This window comes from Ictidomys tridecemlineatus, chromosome 1 (assembly GCF_052094955.1).
Source record: "Ictidomys tridecemlineatus isolate mIctTri1 chromosome 1, mIctTri1.hap1, whole genome shotgun sequence".
Taxonomy (NCBI): domain Eukaryota; kingdom Metazoa; phylum Chordata; class Mammalia; order Rodentia; family Sciuridae; genus Ictidomys; species Ictidomys tridecemlineatus.
In genome coordinates, this window is record NC_135477.1 from 25,790,990 (window position 1) to 25,812,180 (window position 21,191).

General features: G+C 45.1%; 1 protein-coding gene and 1 long non-coding RNA gene across 4 annotated transcripts in view; one reads left to right on the forward strand and one right to left on the reverse strand.

The window, feature by feature from the left end:
• Positions 1-11,284, reverse strand: part of Btrc (beta-transducin repeat containing E3 ubiquitin protein ligase) — a 209,015-nt gene extending 197,731 nt beyond the window's left edge. Inside the window, exon 1 of the mRNA XM_078023016.1 lies at positions 11,176-11,284. The gene's annotated coding sequence lies outside the window, so the exon portion shown is untranslated. The remainder of the gene's footprint in view (positions 1-11,175) is intronic.
• Positions 4,450-20,273, forward strand: LOC110598935 (uncharacterized). 3 transcript variants are annotated; one of them, XR_013426871.1, is made up of 6 exons: positions 4,450-4,609; positions 10,195-10,406; positions 11,514-11,722; positions 12,572-12,641; positions 19,370-19,487; positions 20,015-20,273. It is a non-coding gene; the product is annotated as an uncharacterized LOC110598935 (long non-coding RNA). The 3 variants fall into 3 exon arrangements; XR_013426849.1 differs by having other exon boundaries at positions 4,451-4,609; positions 19,370-20,273; XR_013426865.1 differs by lacking the exon at positions 4,450-4,609 and adding an exon at positions 9,954-10,112 and having other exon boundaries at positions 19,370-20,273.
• The last annotated feature ends 918 nt before the right edge of the window (positions 20,274-21,191 follow it).

Sequence of the window (21,191 nt, forward strand, 5' to 3'; positions counted from 1 at the left end):
ATGGTGTGCACAGGGAACAGACAGACTCCATCATCTGCATTTGCTGCCAGAGAGAGAGAAAGGGCAGCTGGGGTTGGGTTGAACAATTTGGTTTGAGATACCAGTGGGGAGAGAAGTCTCTGGTAGGAACACAGAAATGATCCTGGCAACCCCATGAGGGTAGGGGGTAGGCCAAGCCCTGTTAGCTTCTGTGCTTTATATGCTGGGATGCTCAGGCCCAGAAGTGTACTACAATGAGGATATTTGAGTAAGGGTCATAAACTCAGAATCAGGCTCCAGTAGAAAAAAAATGAACACAAATCCAAAAGGCCAAAGAAAACACATTTTCTTTCCATTTGTATTGGATTTTTTTTGTCGGGGTGGGGGGGGGATTGTACCACAGATTAAGCTCAGGGACACTCAACCACTGAGCCACATCCCAGCTCTATTTTGTTTGTTTGTTTGTATTTTATTTAGACACAGGGTCTCACTGAGTTGCTTAGCACCTCACTGTTTCTGAGGCTGGCTTTGAACTCATGATCCTCCTGTCTCAGCCTCCCAAACCGCTAGAATTACAGGTGTGTGCCACACAGTGCCTGGCTGAATTTTTTGGTTTTTTTTTTAATGATTATTTGGAGAGGCCCTATTCTTCAGTGCTGTTCAAGCATAGTGATACCCCAGATCAAAACTACATCTGTGATTTCTCTAAGAATTTGGAATTTGTAAAGAATGACTGTAATGGTCTCTGGTTCCCCTCTGGACTTTGATTTTTTTTTTCTTTTAGTTGTAGATGGACACAATACCTTTATTTTATTTTTATGTGGTGCTGAGGATCAAAACCAGTACCTCCCATGTGTGAGGCAAGCATTGAGATACAACCCCAGCCCCAGAACTTTGATTTTCTGCACCAAAGAATGGAGAACAGGAATCAGGCTCTGTGGCGCTTACCTGTAATCCCAGTGGCTGGAGAGGTTGAGGTAGGAGGATCACAAATTCAAAGCCAGCCTCAGCAAAAGCAAAGTGCTAAGCAACTCAGTGAGACTCTGCCTCTAAATAAAATGCAAAAAATAAAAAATAAATAAAAATAGGGCTAGGAATGTAGCTCAGTGGTCAAATGCCCTTGAGTTCAATCCCCAGTAACAAAAAAAAAAAAAAAAAAAGAGGGGGTGGGGATGTAGCTTAGTTGGTAGAGTGCTTGCCTCACATTCACAAGGCCCTAGGTTCAATCCCCAGCACCACAATAAAAAAGAAAGAATGGAGAACACACATTCTCATCCATTGTACTGCCCTTTTTGGGCCCTGAAGTATGAAGGGGCTTCCTTTTCTGCTTTAGTATCTCTAGAGAGGGAAGAGGCTTTCCCCTCTCTTGTACCTCTAAATATCCAATCCAACAATGAGCCCTTTTGAAGAGTGAAGTTGGGGAGCAGGAACATTTGGGATTCTAGTGACATTTGACTGATATTCTTTACCCCCAACTATAGAGCCCAGCAAATGAGCCAATGGACTCTTCCAGATAAATGGGGAGCCTAGAAGTAGCATGTGGGCATTTTTCCTTAGTCTTTTATGAATATAAATATTTAGTGCATGGTGTTTTGTAGAATTAAATCTCTGAGCCTAGATTAGCCTGGTAATATAATTATGTAGATGCCAGGGACGAGATACCTGTGACTGCTGTGTGTCTTCTCATTCAACGATGCCTGTGACGACTTGATGCACTTTAATTTGCCAGGGCAATCATTAATTGCATATGAAACAGTTGGTGTTTGGCTTTAAGGGAAGCTGATTGGGTCAGTCACCGAGTGTTTGGCTCAATGATCTACAGCTGGCTCTTTGCGCCAGCACTCCTGCTTTCTTTTCAAAAGCATTCTCACTCAGTGTTTTGGGGACCCCTGAGGAAGAGGTTGTGAAACATTGGGGGTTTTAATCTGTGTTTTCCTTTGGGCATTATAGCTTTAATTTTAATATTTTGGATAATAAAGAATGATTTTAAATTAAATTTTCGAGGCTGCCATCTGTGATTGTTTGGACTTTTTCCTTCTCTCTGGCGATTCTTTGACTTAATTCTCTGTGAACAGGAGAAAAGTGACTTGCAAACAGGAGAGGAGCAAGGGACAGCAGAACAACAGGTAAGCCCCTAGAACTTAGAGAAATGGGGAAAGGCTTGGACCCCTGGCCTTTAGCCTAGGAGGCTAGTGGGAAAAGTGATGCCCAGAGTTAAAAATCACAAGTCAACTCAGATGTAATTGCATCATCCTATCATTACCTCTTGAGTTGACTTTGAGAAAGTAACTGCCAAGATTATACCTCAGTTTGCCCATCTGTTATAGAAGTGACTTTATGGATGTATTTATTGTGATGCTGGAGACTGAACCCAGGGCTTCATGCATGCTAGGCAAGAGAAGTATTTGTTTTAAACTTTATTTTATTTATTTTTATGTGTGCTGAGGATCAAACCCAGTGCCTCACATGTATTAATCAAGCACCCTACCACTGAGCCACAACCCCAGCCCAGTGATTTTATTTTATTTTTTGGCACCAGGAATTGGAACCAGAGTGCTTTACCACTGAGCTACATCCCTAGCCCTTTTTATTTTTTATTTTGGGACAGGGCCTCGCTAATTGCTTAGGGCCTCTCTAAGTTGCTAAGTCTGGCTTTGAACTTGGGATCCTCCTCAGGTTCAGTGGCTGGGATGACAGACGTGGACTACTATGCCCAGCCAGAGAAGTGGTTTTCTTTCTTTCTCTCTTTCCTTTTTGTTGGGGGGCGGGGGTACCAGGGATTGAACTCAGGAGCACTCAGCCACTGAACCACATCCCCAACCTTTTTTTTTTTTAAATATATATTTTATTTAGACACAGGATCTCACTGAGTTGCTTAGCACCTCACCATTACTGAGGCTGGCTTTGAACTCACAATCCTCCTGTCTCAGCCTCCCAAGCTGGTGGGATTACAGGCATGCACCACTAAGCCTGGCTCAGAGAAGTGGTTTTAAAGAAAGAAGCAATCAGGGATAGGCTGTAGCTCAGTGCTAGAGTGCTTGCTTAGCATGCATGAGACCCTGGGTTCAATTCCCTAGTACTGTGAAAAATTAAAAAATAAAGAAGTAGCCCAGTGAGGTACCCTATAATCTCCCTACAGTCCTTCCCCTGAAGGCAGCCACTTGAACCCAAAGCGTTATTATTATCCACCGAACACTAAGAGAGCCTGAGCCTTTATGTGTGTCTCCAGATTTTAAACTAAATCTGAGAAATCCGAACTAGACATATGTTCTTCATGTTGTCAATGAAATCAGGAAGAAGGATTTTCTACCCTTCCAAGGAATCTGAGGACACATCATCATCACCACTGCAGACCATGGCATTAATGAGTCAGACAGACAGCACCAGTGAACACACAGACAAATGCTGAGTGAATGCCAGCATAAAATGAAAAAGCACCTGCCAGCAGAGGGGCTGGTGTGACAAGTGGGATAGCAAGGGGAAGCGGGAGCAGGGGGGCTCACAGCAAGGCAAGTAACTCTGCAGCCTCCGCCTCCATTTAGTGAAGGAGACTTCTTGGAGGGTCAGGTGTCAGGTTTTGCATTTGAGGGGAGGGAGAGAGTTTGAGGAGCTGTCCAGGGAGAGCATGATGTCTGAGAAAAAGCCCTAGAGAGGAGAATTTGATGATGAGGCCTGAGAGTGGAGGGATAGAGGGGAGGGGAGGGAGATTAAGTGCAGGAGCAGGAAAAGCCATCTTAAGTGCTCTCTGGAACAAGAATGGGGCACAGAGGAAGCTTCTGGAGGCCTTCAGTTGTATGTAGGTATGAGGTAGCATCAGAGTGATTTCCTGCACATCTGCTGATTTCTTCACTGTCCCCCTCCTTCACCCCAAATTTTGCTTTTATCAAATCCAGGTGGGGCTTTCAGCTACCTCTCTACACCAAAAAGGGTCAAATTCATTGCTCCACAGGTCAGAGGGCAAAGGTTCATGAAATGACCTTGAAGGTCAGGGAGGCAATATTTATGGCTCTGAGAAGGATGGAAGCTCAGGTAAACAAGTATTTATCATGTTTTTAAGACCTCACATGAGCATCCTTTGTCCCACATGACTCCTAGACTAAGAGATAAGCTTGGAATCTCAATCAATCTCTTTTTCTTTTCTGTCTCAAGCACACGCAAAACCACACGCACACACACACACACACACACACACACACACACACAGATTCTCTCTCTCTCCTCCTTTTTTCTAAAAATTCTTCTTCTCCTAAATACAACCTTGGTATCCCCCCAATAGTAGAAAACAACCCCAACAAGTGCCTATGAAAAAAGCCTTTAAGACTCATGAATATTTAGCTCGTCCTCATGTAAAATATATGACTTTGTGTAAGGATCAGGCGAACGAGGTGCATGATTTTTTTCTGATTTATGGGCCTGGAGACGGATTATTCATAGCAGAGCAGCTGTGTGGAAAGATTCATCCGCTGCAAAATGTGATTGTACATCAGGCAGTGTGTGGGAACGGAGCTATGACTAATGGCTGCTTTACATATAAATGAGAAGGTTTGTGCTAGGAACTGTAAAAAAATACAATCACTCAGCTGACGGGCAGGCTCCTTATCGTGGGTGCAGGAGAGAGACCACAGGAAAGGTAGGCAAATGAATGCCTCCCCCTACTCCCAAAAGCTGAGCCAGTGGGGAGGGGTAAGAGTCAGTGAGTGAGCAGGAGAGGGGATGGGGGAAGTTTGGAGAAGCAGCCACCTCTCCAGATCAGCTTAGACTCTGCATTTAACTCTGTCTTCCAAGACCCCACTGTGACCTCTTAGGGCTTGTCAGGGCAGAGCGAAGGATCCACAGAAGTGGCTTCCTTGTCTACACACCCAGGGCAATAACCAGACCCCAAACTCTCCTGGGCTCAGAGTTGGGCTGCTGAGGTCCAGGTTCATTTCAGAAGTTAGCTCAGCATGCATTGGGGAAAAACCTCAAAGAGAAGGCCTATGTGAACCTGAGACTTCCCTCTGCCACTCCTCTCTCCCTGCTTTCCCCCATCCACTCACTCCTCTCTTGTAGCTGAGACAGGCTGTCTAGACATTGCAGATGTGGACAGATGTTGGGTCTGTAATTTATAACAACGGCCTCCAGAAGGCAATTCCAATTTGTTTCGGTAAGGCTTTGAGTTACAGGCAGAAAAAATATCCTGTAAATACCGTTGACTTACATGGTAACTACACCAAGGGTTTACTTAGTGAGCAGTCACTAACTATAGCATAATTACATATCCCTGCAGATTACCAGAGAATTTAGTGTCACTGAGCAGACAATGACCACCAAACCCAGTTTCTGATTTTGGGAGAACCTGGAGAACAAGGGAGTTGACCCTTGCTTTTAATAGAGATCTGTGCTGATTTCTTCAAATCATTAATTAGTCTCCATTTTAAGGGGCCATCCAGTTTTATGTAGAACCTAGATATGTCCTTGCTATTCTAGTGAACTCCAAGGAGGTTGGATGCTTTTTGTTGTTTCCACTGATATGTTTTTGCTTTGTTTTGATTGACCTCAGGGCCTCACACATGCCAGGCAAGTGCTCTGCCACTGAGCCACCTCCACCATCCTCCATTGATACGGTTTTAAACTATGCAGTATATGTGGGTACTCCCAAAATCTTCAGCCAAGCCAAGAGGCTGGGAAATTATCTTTGCCATTATTATAATGGGTCATGTGCTCAGCAACAAGACTGAGAGGCACTGAGCAGTCCTCACTTTCTCCTGGTGACCCATGACCCAGACCAGCAGTGAATCTGACTGGGCCACCCAGGCCCAAGCTAATCCTCGTGAGGACTCTATTCAGATCTGCCTAATTAAAATGGAAAATGCTAAGGTGAATTTCTAGAATAGTTTTTCAAGAATTTCAGTCTGCTTCTTACTATAATCTGGAGTGGTATGCATGGAGGGGAGCAGGAGGCCAATATTAAAGCTAATAATATTATTCAGAGAAATTAAGTGATTTGGCTGTGATCGGAGTCTCTTGGTAGCAGAAGACACATTTGCACTGGAGCTCTGTCATCCCTGAGAACACTAGCCAGCTGGTCCCTTTGGGATTAGGGGATCAGAGTTGGCTGGCAGCTGGGAGCTCAGGCTTCCTTGGATATATAGGGTTACAGCTGAAACAACCATCAAGGTATCACGTCAATCTGGGAATAAGAGAAAGGGTGTGGGGATGAGGGTATAGAAAAATGTGGAAGTCAAACACATCAACAAGTTTGGGTACCATTTTTTTCCTGGTAGGATTGAATCCAGGGTGCTCTACCACTAAGCCTACATCTCCAGTCCTTTATTATTGTTTATTTTGAGACAGAGTCTCATTAAGTTGCCCTCAAGTTTGCTGACCTCAAACTTGTGATCCTCCTGCCTCAGCCTCCTGAGTAGCTTGCATTATGCCTTACCCAGCTGGACACCAATTTTTAAGCCATCATGAATCTCTTCTATTTATTTATTCATATAGTCTTTCCTTCCCCCTCTGCCTGTTCAAAGTTGATTAAATAAAACTTAAGCTTATTATACCTCTAGGCACCAACCCCTGGGTTTACACAGACCATGAAAAAAAAGGACAACTTAAGGACAGATATTGTTTAGAAAATCTTGATTCTTTGCAACTATTATTTTTGTTCTCTTTCATTACCCCACTCTCTGATCCCTGCTTATAAAGTGTGTTGTATTTATCCAACTCAAATGCTGTCTTGCTTCACCTGAAGAAGTAGGTCTGGTTTAGAATGTCAGTACAGCCACAAAACTGCTCACTAACTGGAGGGAGGCCACCTAGTCAAAGGAAGAGAGTTAGGATTATGACCAAAACTACACTTCTCTAGCAAGCATTGGCCAGTGGGTCTGGCCTAGAAGAAAAGGTGTCAGCTGCAAAGGATGAGTATAAGAAGCAATTTGTGTCTTATAAGTTTAAGGTTTTGGATGCAATATCTAAAGAGACGCCTGAGATTTACTTTATGGAGACTTAAAGAATATGAGTGAGTCCTGCCTGCCAGGGACATGTGAGATTTTTGTCCTACTGAGAGATACGGATGATGATGGCCAGGAGCCCTCTAACCCCAGAGGTGCTTCCCAGTGCACCAAGTCTCACACAGCTTTCTGGCAGGAGTGAATATGTGTACTTGTATTACCAACCCTAGGAGGCCTATGGGTAAAAGGAGGGATGCCCTCTGGTCAGGGAGGACAAATGAGCTATAATAACATTAATAGCTAGCATGACTTGAGAGGTTCCTGTGTGCCAGGCATATATTATCTCTTTGATGATACATTCATGCATTAACTCTTTGATAAAGAAAAAAAATTACCCAATGTCAGGAAGCGGAACTGTCCACATAATAAGAAGAAGCAGCCAGGTGCAATGGCACACATCTATAATGCCAGCAACTTGGAAGGCTGAGGCAAGAAGATTGCAAGTTCAAGGCTAGTCTCATCAACTTGGTGAGACCTTGTTTAAAAAAGAAAAAAAAAAGGTGGGGGAGGGATAGCTCAATGGGAAAATGTTTGCCTAGCATGTGCAAAGTCCTAGGTTCAATCCCCAGCACCACCAAAAATTTTAAAAGCTGGATTTATTAACACATGTGTTTACTTACATGAACACATGTCTATATACATCATGCACACATAGTCCTGTGTCATCTGGTGAATAATCACCTCTGAATTCATGAGAGGACCACACAACTCAGGCACAAGGGACATATTTCAAGATAGGAGTCTATACACACAGGAGTGAGGTTCCCTCTTCCACACAAGATCTTCTTCTAGGCCTCTTGGTCAACTAACCCAAGCCTTCTTTGCATCTTGTTGGAGGAAACTGGGCAGGATCGGGAAGGGCTCGCCTTACAGGCAACTCCCAGGAGACATAAGGTCTGGTCTTCTTTAAACATAATCTTCTCGCCCTGGCCAAGCCTGATATCTCAGGTGTCAAGTGTATCTGTGGGAGCCAGGCATGACGATGCACGTCTGTAATCCTAGCAGCAGGGAGGCTGAGGCAGGAGGATCAAGAGTTCAAGGCCAGCCTCAGCGAAAGTGAGGCACTAAGCAACTCAGTGAGCCCCCCTCTCTAAATAAAATACAAAATAGGGCTGGGGATGTAGCTCAGTAGTCAAATACCCCTGAGTTCAATCCTGGTGCCCCCTCCATCAAAAAAAAAAAGTATATTAGTAAGAAGGTTATGAGGGAAAAGAAAAGGGCTCTGGATCAGCAGACACACAGATTTAGACCCAACATCAGATGTTTTTCTAATACTGACCCCAAGGGTCCTAAACTAATTGCTTGGAATAAACAGTGGAAAGATATAGAGTTTTGAAGCCAAGAAATCCACATTTGGTGGGCTGGGATTGTGACTCAGTGGTAGAACACTCATCTAGCTCATGTGAGGCCCTGGGTACACTCCTCAATACCACATAAAGATAAATAAATAAATGCAAAAGAAAGAGAGAAATCCACATTTGGCCTGGGGAGGTAGTCCAGTGGCAGAGTGCTTGCCTAGCATGCATCAGGTCTTGGGCTCAATCGCCAGTACCAAAAAGCAAACAAGAAGCCAAGGTTTGAGGCTTTGAATCCTTTTGCACCATTCACTAGATTCTCGTTCATTAATTCATTCACTCAATACATATTTAGTGAGCACTTGCTGTATGTCAGGTGTATGATTTTTGGGGGGCAATCCACTTAAACTCAGCTAGCCTCAGTTTCCTCATCTCTAAAGCAGGGATAATATATCTGCATATTACAGTCATTGTGAGGATTACATGAGATGAGGTACTTGCACACAGTTGACAATAAATGTTTCTTGTTATTTTCCCTAGAAAGAGAACTTCAATTATGATCCTCTAATTAAGTCTCTTTCATTTTCTGGTATTTTGGCCCCAGAGTTGGCTGATCTGCATCTGGGGAAGTTTGGAGAGAGTTTTGTATAGCTCCAGAGGAATTCTTATAGGTAGTGAGTGAGGACCCAGCTTTGCCCTGGAGTGAAGGCACATAGTACAGGTTTGGCACCATGGGCATGTTGTATGCTCATCTGTCTTCCTTCCTGAACTGTGAGCTCTTCATGGTTGGAGACTGGGTCTTCACATGTTTAGCAATGCAACCATAGTGCCTTTGACAGTGCCTGGTGAGCAGAAGGCATTCAGTAGATGTTTGCTAAATGGAGGAGGAAGAAGGAAGGAAGGCAGGAAGGTTTGGTTTTTATCATAAGAGCAAGGGGACACCACTGCAGGGTTTTGAGACTGTAGTAGTGACTTTGTCACTACTTGATTGAGGAGCAGATAGGAAGACCCCTCAAGAGTTCTCTAGGCAACAGATGGCAGTGACCTTGGACTGGGGCAGGGACGGGGTGGGGCTGGTGGTGACAGAGACAGGAATGGATGAGAAACATTTTTTACAGTAAGTTGAAAGGATTCACTAATGGTTTAGGTCCTACAATTGCAGATAAAGGTGAGAAGAAGCCATGAATGACTTCCAGGTTTGTAAACTTGTACTAAGTATCTATATGCTTCTTGTTCACTTTAATGCAAGGTCTTTCTTCTGGTTGACTGGAGAGTTTGGTTCTGATAGCCATCAGAGGTGGATGGATTCCCACTTCCTGCAGAATCTGGGAGGTTCCCAGAGGGTCATTTTCCCAACCAACACCTTGCCACTTAGGCGCTCACATTCATCCTGGAAAACTCACTCAAACCCAAATACACTTCATCCCCAACTCTGGCTCCTCAGACCTACACAGACTTCCAAATACTCCCCACAGACCACTCCATCCTGCCCTTATTTATCCTCCCCTCTGCAAATCCCTCCACACCCCTCCCTTCCCCTCTGTCTTCCCGACCCCCCACCCCAGCCCCTGCCTCCCTCTGCCTCCACTTCACCCTATTAAGAAACAACCACCCCACAGAAGCCCCTGCCCCCGGCGGCTGCTCCCTGAGCCCCGCCCTCCCTCCCTCCTCCTGCTCTTCTCCCTGACAGATGCCTCAGAGCCCCGGGCCGCAGTTAAGGTGACGAGATGCAGCAATTCTTTATGAACATTTCATTCCTGCTCGCTACACGACGTAAATTAGATGGTGTGTTACATTCGGGCAATAAGAGAGATATGTCACCACGACGCTGGCCCATTGGATGGAGAGGGTAATCCTGCCGTGAATTTCATTACTGCTTTTATATAGACAGAATTAGCTCGGTGACAGCGAGCCTGATTGTCTTTCACTAGGGGTTTGGCGAAGAGCTGAAAGGATTTCACCCTGATGTGCACACTACTGAGTGACCCCGCTCACCAGCGGCTCCGCTGATTGCTTTGCACCTTGCAGACGCCGCAATTGGCTCAGCCTCTCGCCCGCCTCGCCTCCCTCCCTGGTCCCAGCCCTCCCTGCCTGACTTTTTCTTGAAGCAAGAAGAAAAGAGACCTAATGGAGGAGTCACAAGGTCATGAAGGGAAATGTGTATGTGGGGAGGTGTAAGGTGGCAGGGCTAAAACAAAAACAATCCCTTTCTGGTCAAGGTCTCCTGGCCAGAGGCTGTGGCCAGTCACTCTTCCCTGCCCGCCCCCTTCAACAGTGGGCAAGAAAGACAATGTCCCTGTGGGCAGGGGCTGGCACATTCTCCTAGGTCACCCCAGCAGAGACTTTCAGAGCGGTTGTCAGGTCCCTGTCTGTTTTCCTCATGTGTCTCTAGGTCTTTCCCTTGCAGTGACTCAGGCTTCCTTTCTCATCTCCTAGCAGGGAGAGTTGAAAAAAATAAGAACTAGGATGGTTGTCAGCCCCAGCTTGTTGGCCCAGCAATTCCAGTGTGAAGGTGAGGGAGGAGAGTGAATTTCCTTTGCTCCTTTTCTCCCACACTTCTGATCCTGTCTGGGCCCCACCTGACATTTACACAACACCCTTCAGTGACTTCGCAATCCTTCATAAGAAAGATCTAGATGGCCCAGCCCCAACAGCCTGCAGATGAGCCCAGACCAAGGACTTCTTGTCCTTGTCAGTTTCTGTGGGGGTGGCTGATCAAGAGAGACCCAGGTCCCACTCTGTTCCTTGCTTGGCCTCTGCCCTCTGTCACCTTGTCCACTCCCTTCTCTCCTCTGTTGACCCCTTTAACAACCTTCTCTCCTCTGTTGACCCCTTCTGCCTGTTCTTTCTGAGGCAGCTGGTTGTTCCTGGGGCTGACCAGGGAGGCTGACCATTGCTAGGCCTCTACTCACCACTCTGGCCCTTTCCAGACGCTCCCAGTGAGACTTTCTGATCTTCTATTCCTTGGGGGACTCAGGGACCAAGCATGGAACTAGACAGCATAATCTCTTCAAAGCCTCTTGTCTTTTGGTCAATCCGACACATCTGTCAGGAAAGCTTCTCTGGTGGCTCAGAGCAGTCAGAGTTGTGGCCTCTGTGCAGGGAGGGATTAAGGTCACAGACTCCACTTTCCAGAGTGGGGGGGAGGGGAGGCATCTGGGACCCTGGCTTTGCTGAGCAGGCCCTCAGAGGCCTGGCTCCAAGTCTCCTTGTGTACAGACAACTGAGCTTCCCCTCTACCTCCCATCAGGGCACCCTCCACTGTGACTGCCGGTCTTTGAGCTCAGGAAGAAGGTCTCCTCTGCGCTTGACCCCTGCCATTACACTGGAAGCGTTTTATGCTGAAAGCTCATCTCAGGGCCACAGTTTCACCCTAACCCTGCTGCATAACAGCTGTGTTATGAGGCAGGTCATCACATCTTTCTGAACTTCAGTTTCATCCCCTCCAAAATGAGAGTGGTAAGTGCCACAGTCTGTACCATGGTACAGTGCCTTCAGTCCTGAAGGACGGACGTTTTCTCTCAATTGCTACCTTTACCTGTCAGGCTGTTTTAGTTTTGCCTCTGCTGAAGAAAGATACCCTAAGGTCATGTTCCTTTGCCAGGGTATACTGCATCCATGACTGGTCATGGACATAGGAATGCCCAGACACTTCTCCCCAGATTTTGTTGTTGTTGTTGTTGTTTACTGGAGATTGAACCCAGGGTGTTTTACCACTGAGCTACAGCCCTTTTTTATTTTTTGTTAAGAGAAAATCTCACTAAGTTGCTTAGAGCCTCACAAGTAGCTGAGGCTGGTCTGGAACTTGTGATCCTCCTGCCTCAACTTCCCTCGTCATGGGATTATAGGGATGCACTGTACCTGGCTGGGGCAATAATGAAGGGCTATCTGGGTTCCAGAGTGCCCCCTGTGGTCAGCTAAGGCCTTTTTGGAGACTACTGCAAGGCCAACTTCTCCCTCTGCCTAGTTCTACTTCTTTCCAGTTCCTTCCCAGAACACTCTCTAATAGATTTCCTGCACAGAAATCTTCATCTAATGGCCTTCGAACCTGGAGACATTTCCTACCATAAATTGTGGGGCTATCATAGAGTTGGAAGTGTTTTATAAAGTATAGTCCTGATGCCCTTTATCATCAACACTATCATCATGGTGGTCATCTTCACAGCAAGAGCCTACCCAGATAGAATGATGGTGTTAGCATACTTTGGTCAGGAAAGTGATAAATAAATGCCTAGTCTTCTTATTTTACCCTAGGGACAAGGTCCTTTTCATTCTGTCTCTTTTTTTTTTTTAATATTTATTTTTTAGTTTTCGGCGGACACAATATCTTTGTTTGTATGTGGTGCTGAGGATCGAACCCGGGTCACACGCATGCCAGGTGAGCGCGCTACTGCTTGAGCCACATCCCCAGCCCTTCATTCTGTCTTTTATCTTCTGATTAGAATGACCTTCCCACAGGGCAAGGTTGTATAGGCCTATAATCCTAGTCACTCAAAGGTTAAGGCTGGAGGTTGGCAAGTTCAAGGAAAACCTGAGCAATTTAGCAATTAACTGATTCAAAATTTAAAAAGGGCTGAGGATGTAGCTTGGTGGCAGAGTGCTTACAAGAGGTACTGGGTTTAATCCTAGGAACCATGCACACAAAAAAGATCCTCCTAAATTGGCCTTACTTGTTCAAGAAGCCTCACTATGATCCCAAAGATTAGGTATTCAAAATATGGAAGTTGGGGAGCCGGGTGTAGTGGTGCACACCTGGAATCCAAGAAGCTTGGGAGGCTAAGGCAAGAGAATTACAAATTTAAGGCCAGCCTCAGCAACTTGGTGAGACTCTGTCTCAAAATAAAAAGGGTTGGGGATGTAGCTCAGGGATAAAGTGCCCCTGGGTTCAGTCCCCAGTTTAAAAAACAAAAAAGAAAAAGAAAAGTGCTGCAGTCCTGTTACCCACATCTCATTCTCTATTCTAGGAAAGAATCAATGACCTATGTGCCCATAGGATTTTCCCTCTTACACCCTCTGGATATGTTTCTAGTTGGCTTCCTATTCTTTTATTTTAAGCATATATGTCCTGCTCATAGATCAATGCTTCCATCCTTCCATCAGGGGCAGACAGAAAGGTCTCAAGGGAGGCCTGAGAACAGGTTCTCTGCTTTGAGCCATGACTTCCTTCTGGGCCTTGTTTACAGGTCCCTTAAATAAAGAATGTCTAATCTCTCCCTCCTAAGGGTTGGAGGAACATGGGCAATTGTCCCAACTACTGTTACCCTTCTAAGTGTAATCACACTGTCTCACTACTGGATCCATAGCCTCATCAGCATGGCAGGCGGAGGCATGGACAGGTGGATGGGATCTCCAATCCAGTCTCCACTCCTGGGCTCTGACTCAAAGCTGCACTCTTCAGGAGGGTGTTGGCCTAAATCCTCTTTCTCTGGAGCTTTCCCTTCAAGACTACAGACAGAGACAAAGCTGGGGGGTAGGGAAGAATGGAGTTTGACATCACAGTCCTCACTTCCTGACACTAATTGGTTGCCTTGGAAACAAGATCCTTAAAGTACAGGATGTCTTGAGGTGGTGGGAGGGGAGAGCTATAGGAGCCAACCCTGCCACAAAGAATCCACAGAGCTCCTAAGAATGAAGCAGAGCTGCTCAGAGTCCCTCTCCTCTGCTGATTCTCATGCCTAGTGTGCAAGGAGAAAAGTTTACCAGCTCAAGGAAAATGCCTCAGGCATTGGTACCCAGATTTCTTAGCTTGCATGGTCCTTAGCCAGGCTCACCCAAGGGAAATCCTAATTCACAACTCCTACCATCTCCTACTTTATTTGGGAATCTTTCTTGTCATTGAGCAGGGAGAGAGATCTTGCTGCAAAGTCAGAGAAAATCTGAGGCAAAATATTATTATTACTATTATTATATATTAATAATATTATTATATAATAATAATATATATAGCCAGGCATTATAGTGCATGCCTATAATCCCAGTGGCTCAGGAGACTGAGGTAGGAGGATCGTGGGTTCAAAGCCAGCCTCAGCAACTAAGAGGTACTAAGCAACTCAGTGAGATCTTGTCTCTAAATAAATACAAAATAGGGCTGGGGATGTGGCTCAGTGGACAAATACCCCTGAATTCAATCTCCAGTATCCCCCCAAATAATAGTAATAATAATAGTAATAGTAGTAGTCAGGCCCTTACTCTGGAACAAGGAGACATGATATGGCCTCTATCTTTCAGTGCCAGATTGGAAGTCATTTTTTCTATAACACTGTACTGGGCTGGTAGAGCACTTGCCTGAAGCCCTGGGGTCCATTCCACAAAACAAGCAAAAAAAAAAACCTAAAAAAGTCCTTAACTAATACATACCCACATACATAAATACACACACACACACACTCTCTCTCTCTCTCTCTCTCTCTCACCTTACTACTTTCTGCAGAACTCTCTCATTCTTTTATTTGTTCAACAAGTTATTCTTACAAGCTTCTGCTATGTTGTAGCCTCTCTGTGCCAGGTCCGATAGGAAAACCCCAGGAACTGACTGGGCCCTGCCCTGTAAAGCTCACAATGTCTTATACCATGTCCTTTTATAGTCACATGTTCATTCCTTTACTAAATATCTCTGAGTTTTCTTTTTTCATTCTGGTTCCCCAAACAGGAAGCTCTCTGATTGCTGGTAGGGTAGGGTCCAACATGCTTATTACCTCTATTCATGAATTTTCCAAGAGGAAAACCTAAAGCCTGTTATTTCCTATCCTTGTTTAGAACTGTATCCCAACTCTACTTAACATTAAACCCCAATATTTAGGACCATCAGACTCCCATGTCACCCTACTGCTTTCTAATTTAAAGTTTTGGGAAATACCTCCCACTGCAAGCCTTCCAAGGACCCTGGATTTTTTCCTTCCCTTTCAAGGCCAAAGAGCAGAGGAATGGATGGAACTCGAGGATGAGAGCAGAAAGGTGTCCCTGGAGTTTGTGCACAGTACCAGACGCACAGTTCTGCTTCCATGCATCTATGTCCTGCTGTCACACATTCATATTTGTTGAGCAGTACCAGTATCTGTGACTTCTCCTAAATTGGCCAGTATAGGAGTGTGAGCATGTGTGTGATCCACTTATAAGCGTGAGTGAGCATGTGTTCGGGGGAAGGGGAATTTAGGGGTATGTCTCTATGTGTGTTTTTTCCAAATGCTTGGCTTTTTTCAAAATGGCTTAGAGCACTACTGTCATTTATGGGGTTTAAAATGTCAGAACAGGGCCCGCGGGGAGGCAGGGGAGATTAAACTGCAAACAGTGAAGGTTATAGATGACGTTTCTGATAGGCTGACAGGCAGACTCAAATGATGCTGCACTTTAGCAATCATTTAAACACACACACACACACACACACACACACACACACACCCCAGTTCATCTCTCCATATTTTAATGGCATATTCTGAAGGCGAAAAACATAAAAGCCTATGTCTAGAAAACCACAACTCTGCTTTCAGAATCCACAGCTGCTCTGTGTGTGTGTGTGTGTGTGTGTGTGTGTGTGTGTGTGTGTGTGTATGTGTACATACTCAAGTGTGCCTATGTTTACGAGGTGAACACATGGAGTTTATTTGGTTTTGTTCTTTTTTTTTTTTTTTAGTCTTTTTTTTTTGTTTGTATAGGTTAATTCCACCATACTTTCACATAGTTTCCTAATTAACAAAATGGTATAATTATAATTAACAAAATATATTACACCCAACTATCTAGCTGAGCATAACAATTTTTATAAGCAGGTAAGGTTGAAATGGCTATCTCATTGAAACTGAGGTTCAATGAGATCTGATGGACTGCTCAAGTCTACCCAGCTAGGGAGTGAAAAGGCAAGGGTGTAGAGGGCTTTTTATTACTTATTTAGCGTCTTTTTCTTGAGGCTGAGGCTCTCAGTGCTGTTAAGCATTAGAATCATCTGGGGAGCTCCAAAACCCATCAGTCACCAGGCCCCTCTCCCTGAACTTTCTATTCAATGACTCTGGAGGTGGTGCTTGTGGTTTGTTTTCATAGCCCCCCGTAATTCAAGAAGGCTGAGAACCACTGTTCAGGACTTGGAGGCCAGATTCACATAACCTCCCCTTGAATATAGATTCCAGTCTTTCCTCCTCAAGTTCTGTATCTGCATCTGTTTTCAGGGAGACCTCTCAAGAACGTCAGATCCTGTGATTCTCTGTGCCCCTCCCAACCTCCTTATCCCCTCCTAAGTTCTGCAGATTTCAGAGAGTGCTTGTTCAGCTCAGGCTGGTGAATGAACAGGCCACCAGCCAGGTGCCCCATAAGTGTGGCCAGCCATCCCCTAAGGCAAGAAACTATGTTATCCCACCAAGAGTAAGGGAGAAAAATGGCTCCAACTAGTCCTGTGACCAGGAGAAGACCACAGGGTGATAAGGACAGCTGCCTTAGCAACCTAGGAAAGAGGAAAGAGGAAAGGAAATGGAAAGGAGAAGAGGAGAGCTGACCCTTTGGAAAGCTACATTGACCACCTACCTGCTCTAGCCCATGGACAGTGCTCATCCCACTTGGCCCCTGCAAGACAGGCAGTATAGCACAGACATAGTGGCCTATGTTTCCAGGCCTGCCTGAGCTGGAAGCCTGGTTTCTGATTCCTAGTTATGAGTTTGGGCAAGAACTTAACATGCCTGTGCCTCGTTTCTTCATCTTTAAAATGGTGCTGAAAATAATAACTGCCTCATAGAGTCTATAGGGGGATTCAGTGAGTTTACATAAAGCCCCTAACATGGCATAAGTACTTTGTAGGAATTAATCTCTATTACTCTGTTTCATTTGATGTGTTTGAATCTCTCTTCTTGAAATTTTCTCCTCCCTTTATTCCATAAAACTCCTCTTTCCTGTTTTTCTTTATGTCTTCCCAAACATTCCCTCTCGGTATCCTTTGCTCATCCTGCTCTCTCCCCTTCATTCCAGTTTGGATTCTCAGTCCCAATTCTATGTCAGACTCACCTGAGGGACTTTGACAGCTCATGCATTCCCAAGGAATCAGATTTTATTAGTCTGGGGTGGGGCCCAGAATCTAATGTTTTTCAAGTTCCCCAGTATACTACCAAAGTTGAGAGCCACTTTGTGAGTGTTGATACTCTAAGGTTCCACTTGGGCCTCTTTCCTGTGGTTATCTTATCTTTCCCAAGTAACCAACCTCTTCCCAAGACCTTAATTACTATCCATATGCTGGTAAGCCTCCATATACTCTGACATAACTTGGTTTCTTTGAACACTGTATACATATTTCTAAAGGTATCTTTACTAGATACCTTAAATTCCAAACATCTGGAAATAAAAATGTTCTCTTAACCTCCTGGATATCTTTGTGTGTGTGTGTGTGTGTGTGTGTGTGTGTGTGTGTGCGCGCGCGAGCGCGCAGGCACAGATCAAACCTAGTGCCTCATGCATGCTAGTGCACTCTACCACTGAACTCTGACCCTAACCCCCTCTCTCTTGCCTGCATGACAGTAACCTTCTACTTGCTGGTCCCTGAGTCTCAGGGTGTTTGTTTGTTTTAATTTTGTTGTTGTTGTTGTTATTATACCCTTCCCCCATTCCTTGCATTATCCTTGAAGGTATTTTTCTGAAATGCAAATCACTCCACTGTAAAAGCCCTCAGTAGCCCCCAGCTTATAGGATAGTTGGCTGAATCTTGTACCATTTGATGTTTGTGAATTCTGCCCTTTAATACCCATTCTTGTTCACTGGTGGCCTCCCTCCCAAAGTGACCTCCCTCTCCCACCCTCTGTACTTCAGTGGAGTTCTCCAAATATGCCAGGCTATTTGACACCTCAAGGCTTTCACATATACTGTTTTCCCTGCCTGAATGCCTTTCCTCCTCCCCACTCCCATTTTGCCCACACAAGTTAGAAGTTACTAACTTCTCAACCAGCCTTACTGGGCTTTCCAGGTAGAATGGAACACTTTTTTATTTTTTATTTTTTTGGTGTAGATGACACAACACAATGCCTTTATTTTTATGTGGTGCTGAGGATCAAACCCGGGTCCCACCCGTGCTAGGCTAGCACTCTACCGCTGACACAATCCCAGCCCCAATGGAATACTCTTTTGGGCCCCCTGCACCCTGCAATTATCTCTATCAAGTGACTTTCTCTCTGTTCTCACTTGCTTGCTCCCATGCCTGTCTCCCCAACTGGAAGGCATGGATCACATTGTATCCTTCTTGGAGCAGGGTAAGAAGGAATGGGGAGAAGACCAGACTGAGTTCTGTAGTGAGTTTCTAGACTGTCATGCTCCCTTAGTTAAAGCACTTGGTTAAGAATGCTCTGGTTTATGGCTCTAGACTTTAAAAGGCACCTTCCTTTTTCATGTAATAGGACAAAGATGCGAAACATGAGGAAGAGACCTAAATTAGCCTCTGACCAGACACTGTGCCCCAGGTTCCTCTCTTGGGCTGGCTTCAGTGATGTTGTTTCACCAAGACCTAGACCTGGCAGCTCTCTGACTGCTATAACACCTGAGACCCCTTCCTGGCCTGATAGAATCTTCTCTCCCTCTTTTTTTTTTTGGTACTGGCTATTGAACTCAGAGGCACTCAACCACTGAGCCACATCCCCAACCCTACTTTGTATTTTATTTAGAGAGGGGTCTCACTGAGTTGCTTAGTTCCTCACTTTTGCTGAGACTGGCTTTGAACCCATGATCCTCCTGCCTCAGCCTCCTGCTGGGATTACAGGTGTGCACCACCAAGGCCTAGTTCTTCTCTTCCTCTTTCATGTGAGATTAGATTAGAATGCCTTCAAAGGAACCTTCCAAAAGAAACCAAAACCAAAACAAACAAACAACAAACCCTCACAAAACAACTAAAAGCAAGCAAACAATTAGAATATAGAAACAGTGGACAGAATGAAGATGTCTGATTCTAATTAGTTATCCCTGCCTAAGAGAGTACATTCAAGAGTCACTTTCTAAACTGGGTATGGTTGTGTGTACCTATAGACCTAGCTACTCAGGAGGCTGAGGCAGGAGGGTTTCTTGGACCTAGAAGTTATGGGACTTTTTTTTTTTTAAAGAGAGAGAGAGAGAGAGAGAGAGAGAATTTTTTAATATTTATTTTTTTAGTTTTCGGCGGACACAACATCTCTGTTTGTATGTGGTGCTGAGGATCGAACCTGGGCTGCACGCATGCCAGGCGAGCGCGTTACTGCTTGAGCCACATCCCCAGCCCTGGACCTAGAAGGTAGATACCAGCCAAGGAAACATAGTGAGACCCTGTCTTTAAAAAAAAAAAAAAAAAAAGTCACCTGGACATTGTTACCCTGCCTAAGAAAGCACACTCAGGAGTCACTTCCTAGACATTGTTATCCCTGACTAAAAGAGCAAGTACTAGAGTCACTCTCTCTCCCAACCCAGGGGAAGGGGCTGGGCAGGAGTCCTAGTTCTACCCCAGGATGGTATGCACCTGAAAATCTGCAGTTCTTACAGCCAAGGAAGTTGAAGCAAGTCCTCATCCTGCACAGGAGTGAAAAGTCAAGGCAACCAGTGAATTAGGGCAACAGAAATAAATAGTCAGGGGTCCAGCCCCAACCCACAGAGTGGTCTCTAGGACACCTAGGTGTGGGAGGCCAACCTTACGGGTGACTGAGTTACACTCTCCAGCTGGGTGCTGAGGCGCTCAGTCACAAAAATGGGTGTGTCTTGCTACAGCCCCATGGGTGAAGCTATGCTCACCTGTTCCTTTGTAATATAACCCCTTGCCCTGTTTAGGATAGAATCTTCCATGGAAGTGCCTTGTGTGTGTCCCCTTCTCTTACTGTGCCCTTGGGTGTGGCCTACCCAGGTGTCAGTCAACCTGCTGACAGTGGACATCATGAAGACAGACTCAGCCCCCTGAAACCTGACCCCTTGCCTCATTTGAATAGCTTCTCCTCAATAAAAGGGGTCTGCACGTGCTCTCGCGCTCTCTCTCTTTCTGCGGCCCCTTAAGGTCAGAGGAGCCGTCACAGCAACCCCAAAGAAAAAGGTATTTGTGTCTCTTGTGTGGTTATTTCGTGCAGCCCAGTTAGCCCAGTTTAACTAGAGTGACCCCTGAGCTTTTTAATCTCGAGAACAGAAACCCGGCACCTAGGGAAGTGTTTGCCTTGTTCACAGCTGGATCCTCACTTGCTAATATTCCTAGAGTCCTTGTCTTATGTCAGTGTTGTGCCAAGCACTAGATTGGCCTGAGTAATTCTCACAATAACTCTATGAGCTAGGGATTATTATTCCTTAAACTGAGTCTCAAAAAGGCTGTGACTTTCTCTAAGGATACAAAGCTGGTAAGAGGCTAAATCTAGAATTCACATCCATACAATCTCACTCTAAAACCCCAGGCTCTGAACCATTATGATATCCTGCTTGACATAAAACGCAGGTCATTATTGATATCAATAATAATAGCTAACATTTGACAAGTATTGTGTTAAGCATTTTACATACATTCTTTTATTCAGTAGATAGTTATTATCATTATGCCCATTTTATAGATGAAGACATGGAAACTTAGAGAAGTTAAGAGCATTGTCCATGATTCCAAAGCTAATAGATGAAAGAACTGTGATACAAATCCCAGGGTGGGGGAGGGGTGCAGATGAACAAATGACCAGAGAAACAATTCCTTTACTAGTACCACTACCAAATTGGGAAATGTCCACCAGAGAGAGAGAGAGAGAGTCAGAGTGAGAGAGAGAGAGAGAGAGAGAGAGAGAGAGAGACAGAGAGAGAGACAGAGAGAGAGACAGAGAGAGAGAATACTTCTCTGTGAGAGCTCACACAAGGTGTCTGACACTTTTGTTCAAAGATTTACAGGCTTTTATTCCCATGTCCTGCCAAAGCCAGTTCCAGCCTGGACTGTTCTGACTCAGAACCAAGTTGGACTCAGAGCTACCCTAGAATAGGCCAGATC